The sequence below is a fragment of the Microcebus murinus genome, chromosome 4 (genome assembly GCF_040939455.1).
Source record: "Microcebus murinus isolate Inina chromosome 4, M.murinus_Inina_mat1.0, whole genome shotgun sequence".
Classification (NCBI taxonomy): domain Eukaryota; kingdom Metazoa; phylum Chordata; class Mammalia; order Primates; family Cheirogaleidae; genus Microcebus; species Microcebus murinus.
This window is the reverse complement of record NC_134107.1, coordinates 17,594,392-17,600,591: the sequence shown is the minus strand read 5'-3', so window position 1 is coordinate 17,600,591 and position 6,200 is coordinate 17,594,392.

Here is a 6,200-nt window from a genome sequence, read left to right as displayed (position 1 = left end):
CCCTTCTCACCTCCTGTTCCCTATTTTACCAACCCACTGCAGAGGTCTAAAACCCATTATAGAATGTCTTCTGCATGAAAAACTTTTAATCCCAACTAATTCTCCCTATAACACACCCATTCTCCCGGTAAAGAAGCTGAACAGGTCCTACCAGCTTGTCCAGGACCTGAGGCTCATTAACGAGGCTGTTATCTCCATACACCCAGTAGTGCCTAATCCCTACACTTTACTTTCTCATATTCCACCCTCCACTACCCACTTTTCTGTTCTGGACCTCAAAGATGCCTTCTTTACTATCCCCTTAGACCCAAGCAGTTATAATCTCTTCACCTTTACGTGGGAAGATCCTGACACAAACACATCTAGAACAACTCACTTGGACTGTCCTGCCCCAAGGGTTTCAGGACGGCTCCCATCTGTTTGGTCAGGCTCTGGCCCAAGATCTACTCCAATGTCCATTACAGCCTAGCACTGTTCTCCAGTACATTGATGATCTACTGCTCTATAGCCCCTCTTTACGTCACTTTACCTCACTTTACGTCACTTTTTTTACCCACACTGCCTCTCAACTTTCTTTCTTCAAAGGGCTATTGAGTGTCCCCCTCCAAAGTCCAGCTGTCCAAGCCCACAGTCACTTACCTTGGGCTTTGCCTCACCCCCACGTCCCAGGATCCCACTGTTGACCACCAATGGGCTCTTCCAGATCTCCAACCACCCACGACCACTGAACAGATTCTGTCCTTCCTTGAATATGTTGGTTTCTTTTGACACTGGGTTCCTAACTTCTCTCTCCTTGCTAAATCCCTCTATGAGGCAGCTCGTGATGCCTCTGCTGGCCCTTTACTAAACCCTCAAGCTGTCAGCCACGAATTTCTAAAGCTTTGTGACATGGTACTCCAGGCACCACCTCTATGACTCCCTCATCCTGAAAAACCCTTTTACCTCTACACAGACGAGTGCCAGGGCCTGGCCCTCACTGTCCTTGCCTTGGCTTATGTTTTTGAAGACCAAAACAAACAAACAAACAAACAAACAAAACAAATAGGCTGAAGGCATTACACAAAAAAACAAAACACAACCCCCCCTCCAGGAATTCTGTGCCTAAATTGGATTGAATACTATAGGAAAGCCTTGTATTGGAAGTGACCTGAATAAATAATAATAATAATAATAAGGAATCCCTCATGAAATTATCTCAAATGATCCAGGGAGACTCCACATCAAGTTCTAAGGTGCTAGGAGGGAAGAGCAGGGAAGAAGAGGGATCTATTAGGAAGCAGACGGAGTAGCCAGGCATGGTGCTGACACTGCTGCATACATTGTTTTACTAAAGCTCAACATAATTCCTTGTATTTCATTCATCATCTATGAATAAAGGAAGTAATCTCTAGCGAGAAAGGGGCAAGCTCAGGATCATACAATGAGTTAGGACTATTAACTGGTGTGACTATTAAGAGAACTCAAGTTCAGGGCGCTGGTTACTACACCCCATAGCTAGAAATTCCCCACTGCAGTGATGGGCAGCCTCACTTTCTTTTTATCTTTCAGTGTATTTTTTTATTTCACTTCCTTTTCTCTTCAGTTCTTCCCACTTCTTCCCCAGTGAAACAGTTGTCATAAGGCACATTCTCTTGGTGTGAGTCAATGTTTGGATTTGTTTCAAAGAGAAGGGGGCCCAGATTGCTCCTGTGAAAACTCTCACTATTGACTTAGCAAAGTTTCCAAATTACAGGCTTTAAAACTTTCATCATGTTTTGTTGGTCCTAGTAAAGAAAGTGCATCTGAATGATAGTGGGATTTCAGGCAACAATTATCAAGAATTTTTGGAATGCTCTGTCATGAAAAAAAAATATCATTTATTGTTTCCTTCACTATGCAGTGACATTTTGTGGCTTGGCTGCTGCATTTAATTGGGGAAGTTATAGGCTGTGTTCAAATGACCAAGCTCAAATCTTCTGAGGCCTGGAGTTTACATTTGATTTTGGACAGCGTTTTTGTCTTTTGTAAATGAGCTTCTTTCTCAGTCCATTGAATAAGGGCCTAAAGATATGGGAAATTTCCACCCACCCCAATTCTGAGGTAGGCCAGGTGGGGATGGGGGTGTCCTGTCAGAAGGGGCAGGTTGGCAGGGGAGAGAGTTGTGGGACTTAGGGGAGTGGCTATTTACTGACTGACATGAGTAACATCTCAATATTTTAATAACTGATAGGGGTGAACCATCTGAATATTATCTCTGCCTGTAGGACTAGCAGTGAAATCCAGGCAGATGACCTGTCAATTGTGTAGACCAGAAACCAGAACTTCCAATCCATGTTTTGGGACACCATTACATGCTGAGATATTGATCCCTCATCTCTCCTTGTAGCCAGGTGGGGCCTGGGGCAGCTGTAGTTCCTGGGTCAGTCATTATGGAAGATGACAATCCTATTCCTTTTAGCTTTATGTTTCATATATATTTTATAATTTTATATTCGTCTCATTTGAGAAAAATATTTTGGTGTTACACAAATATAAGATTATATCTGTGTTTTTAAAAACAATAAAAGACTTATTGTTTTTATTTCAGCATATTATGAGGGTACAAACTTTAAGGTTACATGCATTACCCTTGTCTCCCCTCTCCCCTTGAGTCAGAGCTTCAAGCGTGTCCATCCCCCAGACGGTGTGCATCACACTCACTATGTATGTATACAACCATCCCCCACCCTACCCCACCTCCCCTACACCTAACAAATGTTTGTTTTTCTTTTTTTCTTAACATTTTAGTTACATTTTATATCTTTGCCTCTCTCTAGGAAGGGTTAGAGGTATGCCCTTCCCCTCCACAATGTTCACCACATTCCTGAGATGTGGGACTATTCCTCCAAACCCCAATTCCTGGTGAACACCACCATCCTTTGAGCACCATAGTGTTAATCAGTCAGTACCAATTTGATGGCGAGTACATGTGGAGCCCATTATTCTGATCTTGTGTCGCCTCACTTTGGATAATGGGCTTAAGCTCAATGGAGGATAATATTGGTGAGCTCAATCCAGTGAGCAGTGCTAGCTCACTGTCGTTTCTTAGAATTGAGTAATATTCCATTGTAAACCTATATCAAATTTTAATAATCCACTCATGAATTGATGGACACCTGGTTTGTTTCCACGTCCTTGCAATAGTGAATTGTGTTGCCATAAACATTCTCGTGCAGATGTGTTTATAATAGAATGTCTTGTCTTCTTTTGGGTAGATGCCTAATAATGCTATTGCTGGGTCAAACGGTATTTCTATTTTTTTGAGATATCTCCAAATTATTTTCCACAAAGGTTGCACTAGATGATATCTCATTGTGGTTCTGATTTGCATTTCTCTAATGATTAGCGATGTTGAGCACTTTTTTATATGTCTGCTGGCCATTATTCTGTCTTCTTTAGAAAAGTTTCTGTTCATTTCCATTGCCTATTTCTTGATAGGGTTGTTAGATTTTTTTCTTGATAATTCTTTTGAGCTATAGATAGATTCTTGTTATCAGACCTTTATCGGAAGTGTAGAGAGCAAATATTTTCTCCCATTTTGTAGGTTGTCTATTTGCTCTAATGATAGTTTCCTTGGCTGTGCAGAATCTTTTAAATTTGATCAAGTCCCATTTGTTTATTTTTGTTGCTGTGATGATTGCTTTGGGGGTCTTCTTCAAGAATTCTTTGCCTAGGCCAATGTCTGAGAGGGTTTTCCCCACATCTTCTTCTGGGATTCTTAAGGTTTCATGCCTTAGATTTAAATCTGTTATCCATCTTGAGTGGATTTTTGTGACAGGTGAGAGATAGGGATCCTGATTCATTCTTCTGCATGTAGTTATCCAGTTTTCCCAGCACCATTTATTGAAGAGAGATTCTTTTCCCCAGTGTATATTTTTGTCTGCTTTATCAAAGATTAGGTTACCTTATGCAGATAGTTTCATCTCTGGAACCTCAGTCCTATTCCAAATATCAATGCTTCTGTTCTTGTGCCAATGACAGGCTGATTTAATTATTATTGCTGTATAGTACAGCTTGAAGTCAGAAAAACTAATGCCTCCCAGTTTGTTCTTTTTTCTTAAGATTGCTTTGGCTATATGAGGGTTTTTTCTGGTTCCATACAAAATGCAGAATTATTTTTTCAAGATCTGTAAAGAAGGATGGTGGTACTTTGATGGGGATTGTATTAATTCTGTAGATGACTTTAGGTAACATTGACATTTTAAGGATATTGATTCTATCAATCCATGAACAAGGTAGATTTTTCCATCTGTTTACATCTTCTACAATTTCTTTTTTTAATGTTTCATATTTCTCCTTGTATAAGTCTTTTGTATTTTTCATTAAATATATTCCTAGATATTTAATTTTCTTTGGGCCTATAGTAAAAGGTATTGTGTTTTTAATTTGAGTTTAGGCTTGACAGTTCTTGGCATATATGAATGCCTCTGATTTGTGTATATTGATTTTGTAACCTGAAACATTGCCAAATTCATTTATCAAGTCTAGGAGTCTCTTAGACAAATCCATGGGATTTTCTAGGTATAATATCATATTATTGGTGAAGAGCAAGAGTTTGACCTCATCTGCACCCACTTGGATGCCATTAATATCCCTCTCTTGCCTGATTGCTATAGCTAGGACTTCAAGTACTATGTGGAATAAAAGAGGAGATAGTGAGCATCCTTGTCTAGGTCCAGATAAAAGTGGGAATGGTTTCAGTTTTTCCCCATTGAGTATGATATTTGCCATGGGTTTGTCATAAATGGATTTGATAATTTTAAGGTATGAGCCGCCTGTGCCTATTTTGTTAAGAGTTTTTATCATAAAGGTGTGTTGGACTTTGTCAAATGCTTATCCTGCATCTATTGAGAGAATTCATATGGTCTTTGTTCTTGTTTTTATTTATGAGGCAGATTGCATTTATAGATTTACGTATGTTGAAACAGCCTTGGATCCCTGGAATAAAGCACACCTGGTCATAGTGAAATACTTTTTGATGTGCTGCTGAATTCTGTTTGCTAAAATTTTGTTGAGGATTTTTGCTTCTATATTCATGAGGGATACTTGTCTGTAATTTTCTTTTTTTGTTGCACCCTTTCCTGGCTTAGGTGATATTGGCTTCATAGGATGAGTTAGGAAGGATACCATCCTTCTCAATGTTGTTGAATAATTTCTGTAGTATAGGTATGAGTTCATTTTTGTATGTTTGGTAAAACTCTGAAGTGTAGCCATCTGGTCCAGGACTTTTCCATTTGGGGAGGAATAACGTACTTTTTAAAAAAGCAAAATATTCCTTTTAGAACATAGTGGCAACATGTTCAGTACATTCTTCAGCCTGGATGTTTAGTTACTTCATATGAACCCAACTCAGCCTTTTAAAACTCAACTAAGTTAGGCAAACACAAAAGTAAATAGGGTGGTGTCTACAATGTCTTCTCTCAGTATTTGTCTTTGTTTATTAGTCACCTCTGACCTGTCTCCTCTCCTGCCTTCCACAGAATACCTTATTTTGTGTTTCTTGCTAGGTTTCAATGTTTTTTTTTCTTAAATCATTCTCCTTCCCCCTTTGCAGTGAAAAGATCCTTTAGATTCTCTGTCAAATCAACTCTCTCTCTCTCTCTCTCTCTCTCTCTCTCTCTCTCTCTCTCTCTCTCTAATTTTCCTTGGTGAGCCCTCTGTAGATTATGTCTGAGTTGGTATCACTTGTATTATCCTTATTTCCTTCCATGTTCCAGAAGGACATTTTCTCCAGTACCTACTAGATACCTCCATTTAAGTATTCTTTTAGTACCACACTCAAGATGTTGTAAAACAACACTTTCCCTTTTGCTCCATCTTCTATTAGGTTATTAAGTGTGAAGTGTCTGATTTCTTTTAGTACTAAGTTTGACAGTTGATATCTCTGACATTTCACTTTGTCAATTCTTGTTTTATATTTTATTGTGATGGCACATCACCATTCTTTCAAACACATGGTTTGGCTTGTGATTATCTTTCAAATTGTTTTATAGAGCAGTTTTTGTGAAGCCATGGATAAGTCAAACATTCATGGAACTCATTTCTGAATATGAGTTCCATCATGGAACAAATGCAGCACAGACAACTCACAATATCAACAAACTGTTTGGGAAAGATGTGGCTAATGAATGCACAGTATATTGATGGTTTCAGAACTTCCATTCTGGTGATTTTACTCTTGA